This window comes from Bos grunniens, chromosome 11 (assembly GCF_055505025.1).
Source record: "Bos grunniens cultivar Pamir isolate PY7600 chromosome 11, Bosgru_T2T1.0, whole genome shotgun sequence".
Lineage (NCBI taxonomy): Eukaryota > Metazoa > Chordata > Mammalia > Artiodactyla > Bovidae > Bos > Bos grunniens.
In genome coordinates this window covers 91,952,736-91,974,588 of record NC_141175.1, presented here as the reverse complement: position 1 = coordinate 91,974,588, position 21,853 = coordinate 91,952,736, and the positions used below count along the sequence as shown (strand labels likewise).

The window sequence follows — 21,853 nt, the reverse complement described above, 5'->3', positions numbered from 1 at the left end:
GTGAGTTGGAAATAAAAATCTGAGTTAAATAACTTGTGTGGTAAATATGCCTCAGGTTAGTATATTTTCACTGAGGTTTTCAAAGTTGAGTATATTTTTTACCTATTTATCTGTAATCATACTAGAGATGACCTAGCAGAAAGACCTGATCCTAGGGTCCACAGAAAAGAAGTTTTAAGTAGAAAGAAAGTCTACTCAAACTCCATGGAGAAAAGAAAACCCTGGATTTGCTATTCCAGAAAAAATGTCCCTCATTTTTTAGGACTGCAGTTTTTGGACAAGTTGTGTTTATTGGAGATAGCAGGAGGAACCAGAAGGACTGGGTGAAATTAAATCATGGATTGGAGAATGTTCTTGTACCCATCAGAGTCGGGGGCTTTTCCACAGGTGGGTGGAAAGGCTCTGACTGTCCCCCATATGCCAGGTGCTGGGGTCTTTCCGAAGTATGAGGTCTAGTTCAGAATACAGGGATCTTTTCAAAACGTGAGTCTTGTCTCGTCTTGCTCTGCATAAGAGTCTCACTGGCTTCTCAGTGCTCTGTGGGTAAAGATTAGTTCTTTAGTGGATGGGGCTTCCCAGGTGGCTCGGTGGTAAAGAATCTGCCTTCCAATACCTGCCAATACAGGAGATGCGGGGTTCAGTCCCTGGTTTGGGAAGATCCCTTGGAGGAGGAAATGGCAACCTACTCCATTTTTCTTTCCTTAAAAACCCCATGGATAGAGGAGCCTGGTGGGCTACAGTCCATGTGGTCTCAAAAGAATCGGCCATGACTAAGTGACTGAACACACAACACACCTAGGGGATGGGACTCCATGGTCTCACCTTTCCCGACCTGTGGCTGTGTTACAGGCAACTCCCAGATTGTGCCCAGCTTCTTCCTGACACGTTTTCTCTGTCTGCAGCCATGTGTGCACGTACGTGTTCCTCTTTCTTGTTAACACCTGCTCGTTCTACTGATCTGTTTTCCCAGGGAAAGAATTCCCCGATACCTCCCTTCCTCCCTGAAAGATGCTTTCCTAGCACCATCTCCTCCCTTCATAGCATTCATTTCTGTTTGTGTGATTTACTCTACCCAGGCACAGTGCTTACTTGGCAAACAAATAAATGTAGGTGGTATTACAACTGCTCTGAATCGTAGAGTCTGATTACACACTAATGCAGACATTAACCCATCTTCTAAGCTGCCTCAGTTTCCTCAAAATAATTAGAAGAGATAAGTTCAATATGTCACTGATCAGAGTAGGCAGAAGTTCACTGAATCATCCCACTTACTGAATCATTCCAGGACAGCAGTTCAGTCGTGGCGTCCCGGTCTTCTGGGCTACCCCTAGGTGATGATGGGACCCCATCCTAACATCTCTGCATGTTATAGGAACTAGCATTGATCAGATTCCACTTAGTTATCTGGATGTTATCTTTTTGACATTGCAATGCCAAGTCTTCTTGCTCTTTACACTCCTAGAGTGCCTGTAATAGACGTAAGGCATGTTAACAAACAACAAAGTGACAGCAGAGCCCAGGCAGCCAGTCTCTTGGGGAGATTACTGAAACTGACACTATAAATCAATCCAGTTTATGAGCTCGAAGTACTCATGAGCACTTAATTAAATATAAATTGATTTGAACCTGACTCAAGATTGGCTCAACTCTCTTAGAAAGCAAACAAGGACATTTAGGCAGACTTCTATTTTTTTTTTTTTTTCAGGGTTCATATGGTTCCAGAGTGATGTTATTCATGGAGTTAGCTCTTAGTAAAACACAGGAGAAATATTTTATCGGTATCTTTGAATAGGATTATTCAACCTTGGGATGAATAATTCAACCTGTCCCTTTTGAAAGTTATTTGAGCATAACAGAAAATAAAACAAGAGTGTATTAGGTACAGATTTTTTTTCATCATCCACATTTTTCAACCTGCACAGACTTATTGCTTAAGGGGGCAAGAACCTTACCCAGAGTCACACAGGAAGGTGGCAGTGACCTGTGACTTGAACCTGCCCTCGTTTATACGCCATGGTCTGACTCGTGTGTGTGTTCTAAGTCACTTCAGTTGTGTCCAACTCTTTGTGACCCTGTGGACTGTAGCCCTCGAGGCTCCTCTGTCCGTGGGATTCTCCAGGCAGGAATACTGGAGTAGGTTGCCATTTGCTGCTCCAGGGGATCTTCCTGACCCAGGGATCAAACCTGTGTCTCTAACATCTCCTGCCTTGGCAGGTGGGTTCTTGACCACTAGCAGCCACTTGGGAAGCTCATGACTCTTTTTTACCAAAATAATAAAAAACAATATGCACAGTAATTTTGAAGCCTGAATTTAAATAGAAAGGATGGAAGAGTGGAAAATTTTAGCTGTTGCATGAAATCTCAAGCAAACTACTCTTATTGGACAAAAAGTTATTTTCAAAACAATCAAGATTCATTTAATCAAAGTGTATTGTCTCAGGAAGAAAATGTGATAGTTCAATATAGTAAGTTACCAATGTAGAAGCTGTTTCTAAACTTTAAAAAATTAGCTAGCCTGTTACAGGTACAGAGGTTATTTTTTTAAAAATTCTCATGTTAGGGCTTTCTTGACACAGGTATCACTGTTATTGCTTTAAAGCATTGCCTCTTTTTCTTTTTGCCTGATGTTGGTATCTTGCCAAGTGCTGGTATTTGGAGATTTGATGGACAGAATCTAACGTGAGACATCATTCTTTCTTAATTTGTTCAAAGCCTCTTTATGCACCAGCTAATCCTTCCTAATTATATTTCTAGGAAGGATGTTCTTAACTCAAACAGGAAGATGACATGGGCATTTTGAGGAGATTAGGATGCACTTTACTCAGAGAAAAGAAATTTGAAAGAAGGCATTCTCTCTTTCCCATTTCTCATTCCCTGGGCACAAATGACCATTTTCCTTCTTGGTCTTTTGTGGAACTTTTTTCCTCTCTCTTTATGTTTCTCTTCCATTCCTGTGGTTCCCCTTTATCTCCTGGTTTAAGTAAGCTTTTTGAAGGAATAAAAAAAAAGTCTAAGAAACTAATTTCCATGGATGAGGCAAGCATTTCACAACTTAATTGGCTTAATGTCTTGAAAGGCGAGCTGGGAATCTAAATGATTGTAAAATTTAATGTGCGTATATTAGAAATATTTTATGTCAGGTTGAAGCACTTTGCAATCTCCTTAATTTCTTGCTGCCATATTCTTTTGTCTTAATTTAATGTGATTTTTATGTGGAAGTGATATGATGTATATTTGTGATATGTATATGTTTCAGATCCTTAATGCTTTGAACAGAGTAAGTGTGGTCATTGTCAAATAAGACCGATAAGTAAATTATAGTCTGTAAACTCTTAGTGGTTTTGAATATTCCTATGAAGTAAATTATCACATGCTCACAGAATAATTTCAATTTTTCTTCTTAGTTTTTTTAAACTGAGCTAGAACATTTCCCACATTTATTAGCCCTCTGTATTTTTATGTGAATAATCTGTTTACATCCTTTGCCACATTTAAATTACATGTAATTTATACTGCATGTTCCTATAATTATATATTTTTTAATTTATAAGAGCTCTTTTCATATTAACAATCCCTTTGTTAAACATTTCAAGAACTCTCAAAGAGGGGCGGAAAGAATGCAAAGAATGTTATTAGTATTTATTGAATCTTTTTATGCCCCAATTTGGAATAAGTTTCTTACATTGGATTTTTGAAAATTCCCACTTGCACATGAGGACAAGAATATAGTCTGTGACTCATTGGGTAATTTATTTCAGAATTCTAATGTCCAACGAGAGGCTTGTCGATCGACAGAGACAGACATCTTTTGGTTCTCGTGAACCATCTATAACTTTCCAAGCCTAAATAGTTCTCGAGCATTTTGAACTGGTTGCCTTAAGCCAGGCTCATCTTCCTTAATGAAGTTAGAAGCTTTATTCTCACCTCCACAATCCAGAACTTTAATTAACTATAGTTGATTCATTCAGTCTGTAGACGAAGATTTATTGGGTGCTGACCATGTGCTTAGAGAAGGCAATGGCACCCCACTCCAGTACTGTTGCCTGGAAAATCCCATGGACGGAGGAGCCTGGTAGGCTGCAGTCCATGGGGCCGATAAGAGTCGGACAGGACTGAGCGACTTCACTTTCACTTTTGACTTTCATGCATTGGAGAAGGAAATGGCAACCCACTCCAGTGTTCTTGCGTGGAGAATCCCAGGGACGGGGGAGCCTGGTGGGCTGCCTTCTATGGGGTCGCACAGAGCCGGACACGACTGAAGTGACTTAGCAGCAGCAGCAGCAGACCATGTGCTAGGTACTGTTCTAGGCACTCCAGTTGGAAGGATCAGGCTAAAATGCTGAACAAATGTTAATAATATAGTTAAATAGTTACCTAGTTGACTGCTGCTGCTGCTGCTAAGTCGCTTCAGTCATGTCTGACTCTGTGCGACCCCAGAGACGGTGGCCCACCAGGCTCCCCCGTCCCTGGGATTCTCCAGGCAAGAACACTGGAGTGGGTTGCCATTTCCTTCTCCAATACCCAGTTGACTAGTAAAGTATAAATTCAAATGAAGCATGAGGAGGTGGGCTATCAATGAGGACTGAAGTAAAGGAAAGCATACTAGAATTTGAGGGACTTAGAATAATAAAGGAGAAGCTGGCTTTTAAGTAAAGGAAAATAACAAGATGGAAGATATGGTGGGAATAAGTCTCCTGTTTCCCAAGGAGAGGTAGAAGATTAATCTCATCAGGTGACTGAAGAATAGCAGGCAGATTCTTGACCAACTGAGCTATCCGGGAAGCCCAGGAAATAGGATGGGATGGGCAGATCCAGATTATAGAATGCCCTGAAAACTGGGGAGAGGATCTTTTTATGTTGAGAAATAAGAGATATTAGTCACTAGAGAAATGTAAGACCTACCTGTGGGATGTCAGATCAGGTGCGGTGCTGTGACTGTGGGAGGGGAGGCCTGTGGTTGATGGGCAGATGGTAGAAAACAGTGCCTGAAGAAGCTGGGTCTACCTACTCCTTATAGTAACTTCTTGAGAGCCAACTTGATTTTCTTTAAAACAGAAGGGATACAGACCAGAAGTCAAGAAAATAGTTCCTTTGGATCCACGCTAAGGAATTACATGTATGTTTCTCTCTTTCTCTCTCTCTAGATGTGTTAAATCAAATGATATACAGTTGTATCCACGTGAGGAATGGGAAAATGTGGGGCTGTCTTTGAAAAGTTCCTTCTTAACTCCACTCTATCCCTGTATTCAAATTCATTCATCTGTAATCAGAACCAGATTTTATTTCCTTCTATGTTGATCATGCTGACATTTCAGTACGTATTTGGTGACATTGCGTCACTCTCTGTACAGAAATTGAGGTCCCTTTTTACTTTTTCAAGTGTTCATCAGACTCCAGTTCCTTTCCTTTACCTTTGTTGGCTCAACAGTTTTTGCCATTCATGTGATCTCTGCCTCTTCCAGCATAAATCTCTGTGCATCTTCTCTGTGGTTTTCATGCTATGCTAGGAATGATCAATTCAGCTATATGCCTCTTGTGCTAGGATTGAAATTCCACATCTTCCATGATGTCTTTATGATGAGCTGGAAAGGAGTCTGATACATATGCAAGTATATGCACACACACGTGTGCACACACAAAGGTCTATATAACAACCTACATGATGATAGGCTTTAAATATCTTTCTTGTTGGATCACATTATCTAGTTTCTAGTTGGATTGTATTATCATTAGTTATTATTTAAACAGATGTAGTAAAGAAGGGCTTCCCAGATGGTGCTAGTGGTAAAGAACCTGCCTGCCAGTGCAGGAGACATAAAAGACGTGGGTTTGATCCCTGGGTCGGGAAGATCCCCCAGAGAAGGAAATGGCAACACACTCTAATATTTTTGCCTGGGAAATCCCATGGACAGGAACCTGTCGAGCTATATAGTCCATGGTGTCCCAAAGAGTTGGACATGACTTAGAGACTAAACAACAACTATAAAAAACTAAAGTCAGAAACAATTGTGTTATTTCTTATTCTACAGTCTTAAATAATAAATAATGCAGTTTTGTTTGACTTCACTTGTATATGTTGTTTAGCTGTTGAGGCCTAGGGTTGCTAGGAAAGGTTTTATGATTTGCTTTGTAAAGTAATCAGTCCAGCAACATGCTACTTGAAAGTAGTGTTTTCTTTTACAGAATCAGAAATACCTTCCAACCCCACTGCTTCTTTCAAAAAAACTTATGTATATCATCATTAGGGTTCAAATCAACTTAGGATCATCTTTTACAAAGTAAAGATTTGATCAACCCATTAGGAATTCTTTAGCAAGAAACCAAAGGGAAGGATTTGTGACTTTGAATCACAAATATTTTTTGAGTATTTACTATGTGCCAGGTACCATGCTAGTGGCTAAACAATTCTTTAATTTCAGTGAATACTCTATATCTGTTATGTTTTTCTCCTCTCTTTCTAGTATTTCTAGAATGAGAAGTTAAATTTTTATTTGTTTTTAGTAGTTATATTTTTATAGGACAAAACATCTATAATGCAATTCCCTCTACTGATATTAAATCAAATATTTGACCTGTTCCATCAAAGTCCAGTTCTGGTGTTAAAAGGCCTGAAATTGGTGAATTAGCTGATTAGCTTGCTGTAACATCATGCCAGGCACCCTTCTTATTTGTAGCCAGTACTGAGGGAAGATCTAACTAACCCCTAACTAGCCTTTCAATCTCAAACCACTGCAGGTGTGGGCAATTAAATGAGAATGAGAAAGGAGATTTTTGCCTGATTAGAAGCTTTGAGCAATGACAGTGCGTGAGTTCATAGCTTCTGTAGAGTTTTTGAAGGGTAAGCCAGCCACAGAAAAGAAGGGGGGCATTTTATGTATGGGAGATTTCCCAGGAAGAGCAGAATCTGAATGTTAACTGGCTTCAGCCGGACCGGCTTCCTTTTGTATGGAGACACTGCCTCTAGTGTTTAGGGAAAAAATGCACACTGGAAAATTGTGTAACATTATGGTGCCATCTATCTTGAAAATGAATTATTTTTTATTGACTGCTTTAAAGCAGTTTCCAGATAACTAAAAAACTAATTATTTTGCATATGGACAAGTTCCACAGGCAGAAGCCTTTAAAGTTATATTTCAGAGGGGCCTCAGGAGTTATCCATGTGGTGTGATGAGACTGCTTCTTGTAGAGTTCCCAGGAGCCCCCGCACCTGCCTGGCTTTCTGGGCGCAAGGCGCGTATACGGAGGAGTCCTTGCACTCTTTCTTGGTCTGACTTGTGATGAATTTTCAGGACATCTCTTTTTCTCTCAGACGGTGTTTACCCTCTAAATTCAAAGGTTCACTTTCTTCCTAAGAGTGCTTTGTATCCGTCTTTTCTTTTTTTTTTTGTCTTTATGGGATGAGAGGCCTGGATAGACAAATCTATGGAGTTTGAAGGATGAGGCAAAATTGGTAGGTTTGTTGTCTTTGTTTAAGGGGGGAAAAAGGCTAAATGGTTTTACTTCTCAGATTTTCTTAGAATAAATTCAAATGAAAAAATATTGGGAGTATTTTAACCTGTGAAATGCTTGTTGACATTAATATAATGAAGATACTTAAAAATTTAAATGTTTAGCACTGACAAAGCACGGGTGAAATCTTGGAGGTGACGTTTTTCTTTTTGGCTAATGGGGTTGCTACCTAAAACTTTATCATATAAATGTATATACACTGCAGTTAAACTGTTAATGTTTGGTTTTTAAAGTCTGTGTGGATCAGAAAATGGATTTAGTATTCCATATTCTCTAGAATGATGACAGGCCATGGAAGCCTGGGACAATGCTGGCACGTTTTCAAAGGAATTCTTCCCTGGTCTGGATATTATAATAAACACAAGTGCAGTTTGGTCGACTTATTATATACACAACATGTATGATAGTTTGGAAGTTTGTTTTTTTTTTTTCTTTTGTTTTAGGTGCACCGGCTATAGCTGATTTTTGTAGAGGGTTTGAAATAGCATTTGGTTAAAAACTGGGGCTGACATTCTTTAAAAAAAATAAAAAAGACTGGGATGAGTTAATGAATACAGAAAATGCAAATATCCATACCAATCGATTCATAAAAGAGTTCAAGTCAAAACATATGAATGTAAGTTGAACTTTTATGATTTTGCCATTGGGCAGCAGGTGGCAAGCTTTGCTTTTCAATGGATTTGGGTTTTATTTTTACACCAAAGGATGCCAAAATTTGAAGAGGGTGGTTTGAATCCACTGGAATATGTCATTTCTTGGCAGTGTGACCTTGAACCACCTCCTTCGCTCATCGTGCATAATTGCCTTTCTTTGGATGTTAAAGACAGCCTTTTGAGTCCCATGTTGCAGATGGATAAGAATTAATTTATATGAGTGATGTTTTATTCTCTCGTGATTTTTAACAACACATTGCTAGTGGAGAAAATGAATTAGAAACAAATGAGTTTCTTAGGGCAGTCCGTGTATGATTTACACATTTTGTTTGTACAGTTTTTTGTTTTACTTAATACTAAATTTTACATAGATAACCTTTTGGTTTGTTTTTTTTTTTTGCTTTCACTTTAAAAAATCACTTCTTACTGGCTAGGTACCTTGATACCTAAGTGTGAAAAGTAATTAAACAGAACTGAACAGAGTTCCATGGAAGTGTTTTTGGAAAGTTGGAGAAAAATACATTTTGAAACCAGAATTGAAAACCCGTATCTTCCTTTAGGCTATACTGTGTGTTTAGTTAAGATTTGAATTTTAAGTCTGGAAAAAAGATTAAGCTTCAAGATGGGAGTGATGGTGAAGTGGACACCAAATTATAGACTGTTTGTTTATACTTCCTATAAAAATATTTCTTCTTGGATCGTTTTTTGCATTATGGAAAAATTGGGGAGAATAGAATGAAGAAGCATATGAATCACTATAAATATTTAATAGTCTATAAATATTCAACACCTGCTAGGTACTTAAATCGTTTTCTAGATCTTTTGTGAGAATTGAATTCATATGGGCTATATTGTATGTATGTAATTGTTCTTAACCTTTTTCCTACTCCAGCTCTGCATTTTTATATGTTACTAATCATATTTACAAAATATAGTTCCTTAGCAGAGTGTATAAAGGATAATGAAAAAGCAAAATGCTCATACCCACTGTCTAACTGGGTAAAACACTGCCTTATCTTAGAGGCACTCCATGTGGCCCTTCTCATCCCTTTACCCTCTCCCTCCAACAAAGTAATTTGTATGAATCAGTCTCTGCTTCTCCTTATAGCTTTACCTTGTATTTTGGTACTTCTGAACACTGTTACTTCAGTAGCGATTTTTTTTCACTTTTAAAATAAGTGTGTTGTTTGTCTTCTTCTGAGAGTAGCTTTTCTGCCCTTTGTAGCAGTGGCTCTCAAACTTGAGAATATCAGATTGACCGGGAGGCCTTTTAAAACCATGGCTTGCTGGGCCCTTGCAGGGTGAGTAAGTCAGCAGATCTAGGGAGGAGAGTTTGCCAGGTTAACAACCTTGCAGGTGACGCTGATGCCGTTGGCCTCGGGACAGCACTTTGAGAGCCCCTGATTACCCTGATGCTTCGTAGTTGGGATTCATTTATTTTTCCTTCTTATATAATTCCATTATGTGAATATACCTCAGTTTTTATATCCATTCTTCTGGTTGATGGGCATTTGGGTTGCTTCCAACAGTTAAGAGCACTTTTGTATGAGTCTTCTGTCAAATATTAAGTTTTTATTGAATGAAATTAAAAAACATCCAAGTATTCCACTTGTATTTAACAGTAAGTTTTGTTTCACAAAGATTTTTGTTTTAGAAAATTTTTTCACATACTCTGTTATATGAAATGACTTTTTTCTTTTTACAGATAAGCTCATCACAAGAGTTTAAAACCACTCGCATGGAGTAAATTGATCAATGTCTTCTTTTATAAATTGTTATCTTGTTTAAGAAATCCTCCCCTATCTCATTGCCCTCAGATTATTTTCTTTTCTAAAAGCTCTTCCATTCACATTTGTTTAGTGCACCTGGAATTGATTTTTTGAGTATGGTGTGATTTTATATATTCTCCATATTGGTAACTTTGTGGCTTAGTGCTGTTTATTGACAAACTCCACTTCCGCCCCTACCCTTGAACTGTGATACAGTATTTGTCATATGCAGGTTTCTAAATATATGTATTTAGGATTTTCTATATATATCTGTTATATATCCTATATAACAGGATTTTCTATCCTGTTAATGATGGTTTCTATCCTGGAGTCAGTACCTTAAGAACTGTAATTGTATTAATACAGTAGATCTTGGTAGGCGATTCCTGTCTTTGTTCAACTCCAGTTCCATATAATTATAGAATCAACTTGTCACCCCTTTAAAAAAAATCGGCCTGGAATTTTGATTATTGCATTGAATCAGTATATAATTTTGAGATGAATATGCATCTTTTTGATACTGACTCTTCTTGTCCATAAGTATGTCCCTCTATTTAGGTCTTTCATGTCTTAACACATTTTTATAACTGTCTTCATGAAGTTCTTGTGGATCTTTTGTGAGACCTATTGGCCTTATATTTCTGGTTGCTTTAGTAGTAGAATTGTCCCTAAAATTTCATTTTCAAACATGCTTTCATAAAAAAATGAGATTGCCTGGTTTTTGTACACTGAAACTTCTCAACTCATTAATTCTAGTATGTTGTCTAATTCTTTTGGGTTTTCTATGGAAAATTTTATTGTGGGGAGACATTATTCTTCTAACCTTCATATCTGTAAGTTTTGTGCCTTTCTGCATTGCCTGGGGTCCCCAGCTCATTGTGAGACGGATTAATATTAGTGAGTTTGGTTCCTTACTTTGGAAGAGTTTTGTCTTTAATAGCTGAGCACCACATTTACTGTAGGTGTTTTGTAATTAGCCTTTATCAAGTTGACTTCCCTGGTGGCTCAGATGGTAAAGCGTCTGCCTACAGTGCAGGAGACCCGGCTTCGATTCCTGGGTCGGGAAGATCCCCTGGAGAAGGAAATGGCAACCCTCTCCAGTACTCTTGCCTGGAAAATCCCATGGACGGAGGAGCCTGGTAGGCTACAGTCCAAAGGGTCGCAAAGAGTCAGACACAACTGAGCAACTTCACTTTCACTTTATCAAGTTAAAGGAGATCTCCTGTATTGCTTGAATGCCAAAAGTATCTTCTACATATATTGAATTGGATCATATGATTTGATCATATGGTTTCCTTTTATCTTTAATGTGGGGAGTTATATTAAAAGATTTGCTAATGTTGGAACAAACTTGCATTCATATAATAAACATCACTTGGCCATGATGTCTTTTTTAATCTTTGAGTTTGCATCCATATTCGTGACTGAGACTGGTGCTTTCTCACAGTTTTGTTATGATTTTGGTATAAGGTGATGTTAGCATAATAGAATGAGATGTGGGGTGTTCCTTCTCTCCTTTCTTGAGAAAATTTTATATAAGATTGGATGTTTGGTAGGACTCACTTATAAAATTATCTAGGTATTTTCCATGTAGGATGATCTAATTTTTAATTGACATTTTGTATTATTTGTACTTGATTTTTTTTCTTTTTTTTCTACTTTTTAGATTTAGTTTCTTTTCTGCTGTTCTTTCCTCCCTCATCACAAATGCTTTCGATGATATACTTCTTTGCTGTTTTTAGTGATTAGCCTAGATGTTTACCCCAAATAAACAATGTGTATTTAAATTAACAAAGGCAAAAGGTATTCAGTATTTTTACCTCCAACCAAAATAGCAGAAGGCTGTAGGATGCTTACATTTGGATCACTCCCTCCAGAGGTCTGGGCTGTTATTTTTCAACATTTCAATGGAAAAAACTTTAATTCTATAAATTAAATGTTGTGTAATTGCTTCGTATAATTAATGCTTATTTAGATCTTCCCACGTATTGACCCTTTTTTCTTTTTGTTGTTCACCATTACTACTTATATTTTAGACAGTCTTTTTGAGATAATTTTTTCTTAAAGTGCCACTTCCAGAAAATCTGGTGGTGAGGGTCTTGATTTCATTGGATTTTTTTTTTTTTTTTTCCTGGATGTGCAGTTGTAGTTTGACAACTAATGTTTTGGCAAGCATTTGAAAGACTTTGTCCCATAGTCTTCTGACTTCCCTTGTTAATTGTTGATAAATCAACTGGTCCTTGGCCTGGTTCCTGTTCCTTTATAGGTAATCTCTCTTTTCTTTTTGGATTTTAAAAATTTATCTTGCTTGGGATTTATTGGAATGGGAGGACTCATGTTCTTGCCTTTTGGAAGCTTCTTAGTCATTTTTTTTCTTGGACTGTTGCCTCTTTCCAGTGCTCATTTTATGTAAGTGTGGTTAGACAACTGTTAAACGTTCTCTGAATTTCTCCTTCATATGCTCCTTGTCTCTCTGCGCTGCACACGGGGGTCGTCTCTTCTAGTTTACTAATTCTCTATTGAGTTCTACCATACATGCTGTCATTTTTGGGGTTACCCTTTTCAAATGTTACATATTTGTATATCTAAAAGTTTTGTTTTGATTTCTTTCACCTCTCCCTAGTCTTTAAGTCTTTTATCAATTAGTTGTAATTTCAGTGTCGTCATTATTTACACGCGTTCAATAGGCTAGAATCGTAAGCTACAGAGTATAACAATATGCAGTTGTTACTGGACTGAGACTGCAGTCTGATTTTTGTTCTGATTGTGGCCGATGGCCTCGTACATCGTGTGCTTTCAGACTGAGTAAACGTTCACCAGAATTTTGCTTCTAGAATTCCTTCAGATCCAGTTTTGAAGATACGTTCCTACAGAGACCTTTGTATTTGCTTTTAACCAGTTTCTGGGGGTACCTACAATCCCGGCCCACCTTTAAATTTGAGTTGCCATTGTTCTGGTCACTCAGGTTTTTTTCTTTCTTCCTTTTTTCAGGTATTTTTAAATTTGGCTGCTGAAACTGCCTAAAAGCGGATTTATAATTAGAAATACTCACCCTGGATTATTTTTGTTACTGTAACTTCATGTTTACCCAGAGCCCAAGCTGACACAGGCACATATCTGCGTAGTCTGTCTGTCGGGTGGTTTTCTGGGGTCACCTACTGAAAGTCTTGCTGTTTGGTGTGACGTGGGACCTCTTACCTCGTCTGGCTCCTGGGTCTGTCCCTGTGCCCGCGCAGCATGTTACAACCTGCAATCTAGGCATCCAGAAATGGCAGATATCCCTTCAGGGCAAATGCCTCTTGTGGTGCCAACTCATTTCCCTGGATTCACGCTCTCAGGTGTGTCTGGCTTCTCAGAATTTCCCTTAGTCCGCTGCCAGCTCACCGGTAGTTGGGTATTTTGTGCAGCAGTTTTACTTGTCCGATACTGGCAGATTTTCTGTAGACATCTAACCCTCTATTCTGCCGGAAGTAGTGATCTGAGTTAATTTATTTTAAAGAGCTTTTGTTCTGAGAAATCAGAAACCTAATGTTTGGAGGATAAACCTGAAGGTCCCTGTGCTGCAAGCAGCTCATCTCAGTTGAATAATTATACTCTAGGTCTTTGGAGAGATTCGTACATTCTTGTCGTTTATGGCATGAGGAGTCTTATGGAAAACCCCCTCTTTCGTGTGTGGGTGGGGAGCCTCATCCAGCCAAGCAGCTGATGAGCCTGAGGGACCTGCAGGCTCCTCTGGGGCCGCTTTCCCCGTGTCAGCCCCTTGGCACCCTGACAGGGACACCTGAGCGCTGGGCTCTGCCTCCATTTCCTGCCCTTTGTCTTTTTGTCTCCTGCCCAGTAGTTAAACCTTGTCTCCTGTTGCTTCTTTTTGCTCGATAGTTTCATTTGGGCATTTTTAAGCACTCACAGACATGTACTTTTAGAGTCCTGATGAGTGTATTCAAAGATTAAATTGGCCTTTGTGTGTTATAATCCCACTCCTCTCTTTCAGGGTTTGACAAGAGAAAACTGAAGTACTGTTTATTATTAAACAGGGAGGAGGAGGAAAGAGCTCATAATTTTGGAGTAGGAAAAGGGCAGGCACATAGTTGTTGCTTCTATTCCAGTGGCATCTGACAGGAGAAAAAACATAACTGCACTTACGAGAGAGTGGAAGAAGCCCCATGGACATATATGTTACTGCCATTCCCTTCTCCAGACATACATTGCTACTTCTGAATTAGTAAAATCACTGCAGATGGTGATTGCAGCCATGAAATTAAAAGATGCTTACTCCTTGGAAGGAAAGTTATGACCAACCTAGATAGCATATTCAAAAGCAGAGACATTACTTTGCCAACAAAGGTCCGTCTAGTTAAGGCTATGGTTTTTCCTGTGGTCATGTATGGATGTGAGAGTTGGACTGTGAAGAAGGCTGAGCACCGAAGAATTGATGCTTTTGAACTGTAGTGATGGAGAAGACTCTTGAGAGTCCCTTGGACTGCAAGGAGATCCAACCAGTCTGTTCTGAAGGAGATCAGCCCTGGGATTTCTTTGGAAGGAATGATGCTAAGGCTGAAACTCCAGTACTTTGGCCACCTCATGTGAAGAGTTGACTCATTGGAAAAGACTCTGATGCTGGGAGGGATTGGGGGCAGGAGGAGAAGGGCACGACAGAGGATGAAATGGCTGGATGGCATCACCGGCTCGATGGACGTGAGTCTGAGTGAACTCTGGGAGTTGGTGATGGACAGGAAGGCCTGGTGTGCTGCGATTCATGGGGTTGCAAAGAGTCGGACACGACTGAGCGACTGAACTGAACTGAGAGCTATAAATGAAAATAATACTATATTAGTTTTGAATGTGCTGTTTCCCGGGTCTAAATTCACTACTTCTTGAATCTAGATTCACAAGCTTTAGTGCTGTTTTACTCATCCCTTGCAATGACCACCTGTAGCTTAGCAGCCTGAAGGGCATGGCTGAATATACCAGGACACCAAATAAAACATCTTTTCTAGCCAAAATTGAGATCCAGTATATTTTTGGCTGACCATTTCTAATCTCAGGCTTGTGTAAATCATTGAGAAATTGCATGTTACACTTGTGGGGGGCTATAATAATTATAATCATAGGCAATTAAATTGAGGAAGTGAGTTAAATCCTCCCCCACTTTTTTTTTTTTTGGTCCCAAATTATTTCTGTTTCAGGAATCTTAGTTGAAATTTGATAACCATCAGTTTAGTATGTTATTGTCAAGTGTGGGGGTTATAACAGGTTTGAAAAGGCAGATCCTGGGTCGATGGGAAGGCCAATAGTGGTTGCTTAAAGATGAGATTTTATGCATGAAAGCTTGGTTTTATGTGTGACTTACGTTGGGTCTGAACACAGGATGAGGAGGGAGTGTAGTTGTAGAATCTTGGCATGTAGGCTAGGAATCAAGGCACTATCAGATCTGATGGGGCCAGTTTTGGAGACTGGGAGTGGCTGGCAAGAGCCAGATGCAGCTGCAGGTGGTGTGGTGGCTGACGCAGGACAAACACTCAATGAGGCTTCATCTCCTCATGTGGAAGACAATGAGCAAGGGTTACTTGATAAGCTTTGGATTTGTGATCGTGAGTACTTATTAAAGAGAGATAATAGTCCGTGGCTGGTGAGGGTCTGCAGGCAGGGGAAGGAAGCCTGTCAGAGGGAATTGACAGGGGATCTGAGGAGAGGTGTGCACCCAGGCGCTTGGAGCAGTGGGCATTGAGTGGACTTCATCTCCAGAGAGAGCTTCTCCCAGCTGGTGAGGACCAGAGTCCCCTCCTTGCAGTTAGGGAGCTCCGAGTTCAGTGGCAGGCATGTGTGCATACAGAGAATAGTATGTCATTGTGATAAAGGTGATGGGAGAGGTTTTGCTGCAGGGCTTTAGCAGTTGAAAGAAGAGTGTACCATTTCCCACTCCATCAAACCTAAACCCATTTCAGAGTCTTCCCATAATACGGTCTCATCTACCTTTGCTCAGCCTTACTTTTCATTGCTTTCCAGCCCACGTCTCCCTCTCCTCCTGGCACAGTCTGCTCACTTTTACCTCTTTCTCATCTCACCCCCATCCCTCATAATCTTTTTCTGCTTTGCTTTTGTGGTCTCTTCATCTCTCTGTCAAAGCCCCTTGAATTGTCAGGTATGATTCAATTCCTAAGAGCCTTCCTTGCACTTTGACAGTAATGGCAACCCACTCCAGTACTCTTGCCTAGAAAATCCCATGGATGGAGGAGCTTGGTGCGCTGCAGTCCATGGGGGTCGCACAGAGTCGGACACGACTGAGTGACTTCACTTTCACTTTTCACTTTCATGCATTGGAGAAGGAAATGGCAACCCACTCCAGCATTCTTGCCTGGAGAATCCCAGGGACGGGAGCCTGGTGGGCTGCCGTCTATGGGGTTGCACAGAGTCGGACACGACTGAAGTGACTTAGCAGCAGCTTAGCACCATTTATTGAGAACAGTGTTTACAACTCATCTGGTGTTTTGCATGCACGTTCTCCTAACAGGTGATGTTCACATCATTGCTGTACAATGCGGGCATGAAGCAGTTAGAACAGCCAGCTGTGGTGTGGGCAGACAGGGTCCCCAAGGTCACCTGCTGTCCTGGAGGTTATTCTTTTGGTGGTGAATTGTAGGGAGTTTTGAGGAAGGTTCCTGGTGGGGAACAGCACTTGGGAGGCTCAAGACAGCACCTATTTGCCATCTCCTGTGGAAGAATTTCAACAGTTTTACTATGGTAGCACTGTACTGATACCTACCAGTTGACTGTCAGACTGCCTTTCAACAACCCCATCGTTAACCTGGTCTTTTTATAGATTATGGAAATTTGTTACAGAAGCATCAAGTAACCTGCCAAAGTGACAGCTTGTAAGCCAGAATCAGACCTTGAACCCAAGCCTGTCTGACTACAACCAGCGTTGGAGAGCTGTTTATTACCATGTCACTTAACACAGCTGGTGGTCAGTCATCTACAGTGTGGTGTTCACCATTTTCTCTGGTCAAGCCTGTTTCTCTAGCGGGATGGGTTTCTAAAGACGGAGACCACATCTCTTCCATGGTCTGTATTCCCAGTGCCTTGTTTGGAATGGAGCACATGATAAATATCATTCATGCTTCTATTTATTCAGCAAACCCTCAGTGAACACTCAGATGCCAAGCTTTGTGTTAAGACATAAGCAAAGGATAAAAAGATATATAGGACAGGATAGTTACCCTTAAAAGACTCATCATTTAATATAAGGCATGTATGTATCCAGGAATAGCTCCATCTCTGGGGTATTGGTTCCAAATACCCCAAAATGGACACCAAAATCTGTGATGTTCAAGTCCCTTATGTAAAGTGGTGTAGTACAGTCGCTCTCTGCTGATCCATCCATGGTTGGCTGAAACCATAGTTGTGGAACCCTCAGATATGGAGTGCCAACTACACACACACACACACACACACACACACAAATGAAAGTATCTAGAAATAATTCTAGAGCGCTGTGATAAATACAAGGAAGGAAATTTGTACCAGACACATCTATTTGAATAAGTGAAAGTGTTAGTTGCTCCAACTCCTTGGGACTCCATGGATTTTAGCTCACTAGGCTCCTCTGTCTGTGGAGTTAACTAACCAGACTCTTCTGTCCATGGGATTCTTAAGGCAGAAAGACTACTGGAGTGAATTGCCATTTCCTTCTCCAGGGGATCTTCCCAACCCAGGGATCGAACCCAGGTCTCCTGCATTTCAGGCAGCTTCTTTACCGTCTGAGCCTCCAGGGATGGGTGAACTGGATGAGGCCGTTTGATAAGTGTATGTTTAGTTTTCCAGGAAGCTGACAGACTGCTTTCCAGTGACTCTGCTGTTTTGCTTTCCTAACAGCAGTGTGAGATCCAGTAAATTCACATCTTCACCAGTACTTGGTAGTGTTGGTTTTTTCTTTATGCCTTTCAAATAGGCGTATAGTGGTTTCTCATTGTGGCTTTAATGTGAATTTTAACAAAGATTAAAAATGTTGAGCATTTTTTCATATGCTTACTTGCCATCCATGTATCTTCTTTGAAATGTTGGGCTCATTCACCCATGTTCTTAATTGGGCTGTTGACTTTCTTATTGATATGACTGATCTTGAAGAGAACTTCCTTCTCAAGCATTAGTCAATAAGGTTTTCATTGCCTTTTGATGTAAACCATTGATAAAGTACTTCAGAGAAGATGATCTAGGAGTGATTGCCAAGGGAAACTGAAAAGGACTTTGATCCTGAGTGGCACACGAGTGGTAATGAGATTTGACGTGGCTCAATGTGGTTTTGAGGCAGGAGGACAGAGGAAAGGAGGAGAGAGGGAAGCCAGAAAGCACAGGAGGGACTTTGATGTTCAGCCTAAAAAGGAAAACGGATTTGCTCAGTTGCCAGTGGAAACTAGGAGGGTTAGAGATATCAAAGGATGGTTTACTCTGATGATAAAAGCAGTTGCACAGCAACAAGAAGAAATGCAGGGAGGCTGTGAGATGCTCAGTTTTTTCAGCCTGGAACTGGATAAGGCAAGACCAGTGGGAGGTCTGTATCACTGCGCAGTGACATCAAATTAGTTTTGTAACCCTCAAGTCATCTAAGCAGATATCAAATACTTCTAGGAAGGGTAAGGATGCCTTAATCTATGCCTCAATATTGACAGCTATACTGGCAGTTGTTTTTCCTTTAAAAATATCAATTTATTATCTGACTTACGTAAAAACTTCTGGGAAGGAGTCTGTACAATGATAAAACTCTCCCTGTCGGCTGACTTCCAGGTCCTTTGATGCTGGGGAAACCACCCAGGCTTCTTTTTCTACGTTGACTGGGATTCGAGGCCTTTGGGGCATCTGATCCCCCTTCCCTTAGCACTGTCATACACTTTTGTATATGAGTATTTTTATGGGGGTTGTTACATTGCTTTCCTCAGCCTCAAAGAGCCCTCTAATCCCCAGATGGCTGTGAAACACTGCCCTAGAGGGCGTGCTTGGCAAATTTCACTGTAGCAATGGCACAGCAAACGTTCCATGTCTCAGCTTGAAAACATTATGGCAGGAAGTCCTGCGTCAGATGAAATTAGGTGTACATTCAAGTAGTGGGACTGAGCCAGGAGTCTTTTCAGCTCTCGTAGAGGCGGCTTTGATTCTCTTCCCAACACAATTAATAATTGGCCAAGAAAATGCCTTTTAACTTAATGAAAAAAGTACCCCAGATAATGTGTGTTCTGGATGATATTTCTACAATTACAAAAACTATATTTTTGTGTTTAATAAAGATTAACCCAACTTACAGGGTGAGCCTGGTCTATGTCCTGTTCCATGATATATGGTGTGGGCTTCCCTGGTGGCTCAGAGGTAGAGAATCCACCTACGAATGCAGGAGACACAGGAGATGTGGGTTCAATCCCTGGTTTGGGAAGATCCCTGGAGGAGGAAATGGCAACCCTTTCCAGTCTTCTTGCCGGGAAAATCCCATGGACAGAGGAGCCTGGCGGGGTGCAGTCTCCTTGGGGTTGCAGAGTCGGACATGACTGAGCATGCACACTCGCACGCACATGCTATTTATTGGAGATAAAACGGTGTACAGTGCAGTCTTTTTGAGAAGACATGGCATCCACAAGAAGAACACAAAGCCTGATGGAGACTGTTGGAAGGAGAGTGGTTTTGATTGGGTGGCAGGTTTTAGCTGTGGATGGATGGGAAGGTTGAAAGTGGGGGAAGTGGCCTTTTAGTTGGAAGAAAATGTGTAAGCACTTGCTAAGGGGAGGGAATTTGAGGAGAAATGGTCTGAGACTATTTCACATGGGGTATTTCTATTAAGGGAATTAGATACAAGTGAGGATGAGAATACAGCATAAGTGAAATGGTATTTTGGGAAAACCTTGGTGGGGAGGGGGCGTGTGTATTGTAGAGACAGAAAGAGGGTTAGGGTCAGATGAGGTGACTCAGTATAGATTTATACCTGTTTTGTAGAACATCTTTTTAAATGTTCAGAGGGAAAAGTGCTTTGGACGTCTTATTAAGTAGCTGTTAAAGAAAAAACAAACCATGTGGGATAAACAAGGTAAGAGCCACATGCGGTTACCTGGTGCCATTTTGGAGTGGTGTATTCCAGAGGTCGGCTGTGAAGAGAACAGAAAAAGCCATCAGGAGTTTGGAAGCTAGGGGTTTCAGGTAACAAGTTGTCTTGGTGGAAGGAGACTAAGACCATTTATTCAGTACAAGGAGGTGTGTGACCATAATTGGTGTAAAGAGATTGAGACCGTTTATTCAGTACAAGAAAGTGTATGACCATATTGGAACCCATTCCTTTGTGTGCAACGAAGGACTGGCAGGAAAGACAGAAGTAGAACCGTGATGGGATTCTGGGAGTGCAGTTCAGGAGCTCCAGATTTCTCCTGGAGGTGAGCAGTGTTGCTGGCTTCTAGGAGAGGAAAACAGGCTGGGTTAGAAGTGGTTGCAACAGTCAGATGTTGGCCTGGCACATTGCTGTCCACAGCAGCTCTTTCCAAAATGAGATGCTTGTACTCTGGACTGGTGTAAGACTTTCCACTAGGATGCAGGAAAAGTGGACATTTCACTTATACATGCTTCTGTCTGAAAAATGGGAATTAAACTTTACTGATGGTCAGTCAGTAGATATTCTGACCCTGGTGCCTTCATTGATCCGAATTAGAGAAGGTAGGGTTTACAGCCTCAGCATTTTAAGGGAAGAGTGTACTCTGTCATCATGGGGGCTGTCTTTGTTGATAGAAGTTTATCTCTACCCAATTGAAAAGATTTACAGGTTATACCATTTTAAATGGCCAAAAGGTCTTACATACTTCATAATGACATGGGGAGTGAACTTCATAATCTTTTGTACTACAGATAGTAACTGTAGCAAATTATTTAAAGGGGAGTTGTTGAATGTGGATTAAGAAGTTTTCTTGCAAAGACAGGCATTTCAAAATAGCTGGCGCTTTATACAGTGTATGGCTATGATATTATTGCCCTGTAAATACTTAATAGTGGAAAGAACATTTAAGAAATAAGTATGTAGAGGTATTTCCATTGTTACATGATTTTCATTGGAAAACAGTAGTGTTTATGTATAAAACTCGTATCTGTGTACTTAAATCTTGGAAACAAACTCAAATCTTTCAAACAAAGATTTTCAAACTGAATTAAAACATCTTCCAATTAGTTTGCAAGATGAGTTGCCTGACAGGGAAAAAAGAAAGTTCTTTTATTTTCAAGACTGAGTAATTAGCATATGAGATTGAAACAGGAGGACTTTGTAAGCACATTTCTTTCTGTGTCTGTCTTTGTCAGGTATCTATTTTAGCTAAATAGAGAAAGACCTTGAAGCTAAATATTGAAATACACTGAATTTAGACCTTTGAGCTGCTTCATCAAAAAGTGTTAAACCGAGATTTTAAAAAAACAAATGAAACAGATGGCTATGTTATATTCACTAAAGTGTTTTTAGTGAGAACAAAAAAAGATAAATGCAGTAAAATTATTTAAAAAATTTTTTATTTCATCTTTATCTCAGCTTCCAAATTTCTGTTTGTATAATATACATATTAATGCATTAGAACATGTGTGTAATTTATAAATAACCACATATTGGGGGTTGAGCTAAGCTATTTCTAATGTGGTATATGATCATAAAAGTTGGGAGGCCATTGATGTACAGAAGGAAATGTGCTGGGAACTTACAAAATCATCTGGGTCTGGAGAGACTGAAAATTCCCTGAGATATCCCTTGGTCTTTCCTGCGCTTGGAAAGGTGGCAGCAGTGACCAGAGAGGGGAAAGAAGAAGAAGAGACAGCAGCACCCCATAGATGGAGTGGGGCCCCTGCTCATCTGAGAGTCTGGCAGGTGTGGGCTGGGCCATGGAGGAGCGGGGAGGGCTTTTACAGGAGTGCCTCCTC

The 21,853-nt window shown here is 40.2% G+C and overlaps 1 protein-coding gene and 1 long non-coding RNA gene across 13 annotated transcripts in view; both read left to right on the top strand.

Annotated features, from left to right (window-relative positions):
• The window catches only part of LTBP1 (latent transforming growth factor beta binding protein 1), a 460,290-nt gene that overhangs the window by 68,412 nt on the left and 370,025 nt on the right, over positions 1-21,853 (top strand). The window lies entirely within an intron of this gene.
• LOC147363531 (uncharacterized) lies at positions 7,461-14,934 on the top strand. Its single transcript, XR_015137256.1, has 2 exons — positions 7,461-12,340; positions 13,923-14,934. It is a non-coding gene; the product is annotated as an uncharacterized LOC147363531 (long non-coding RNA).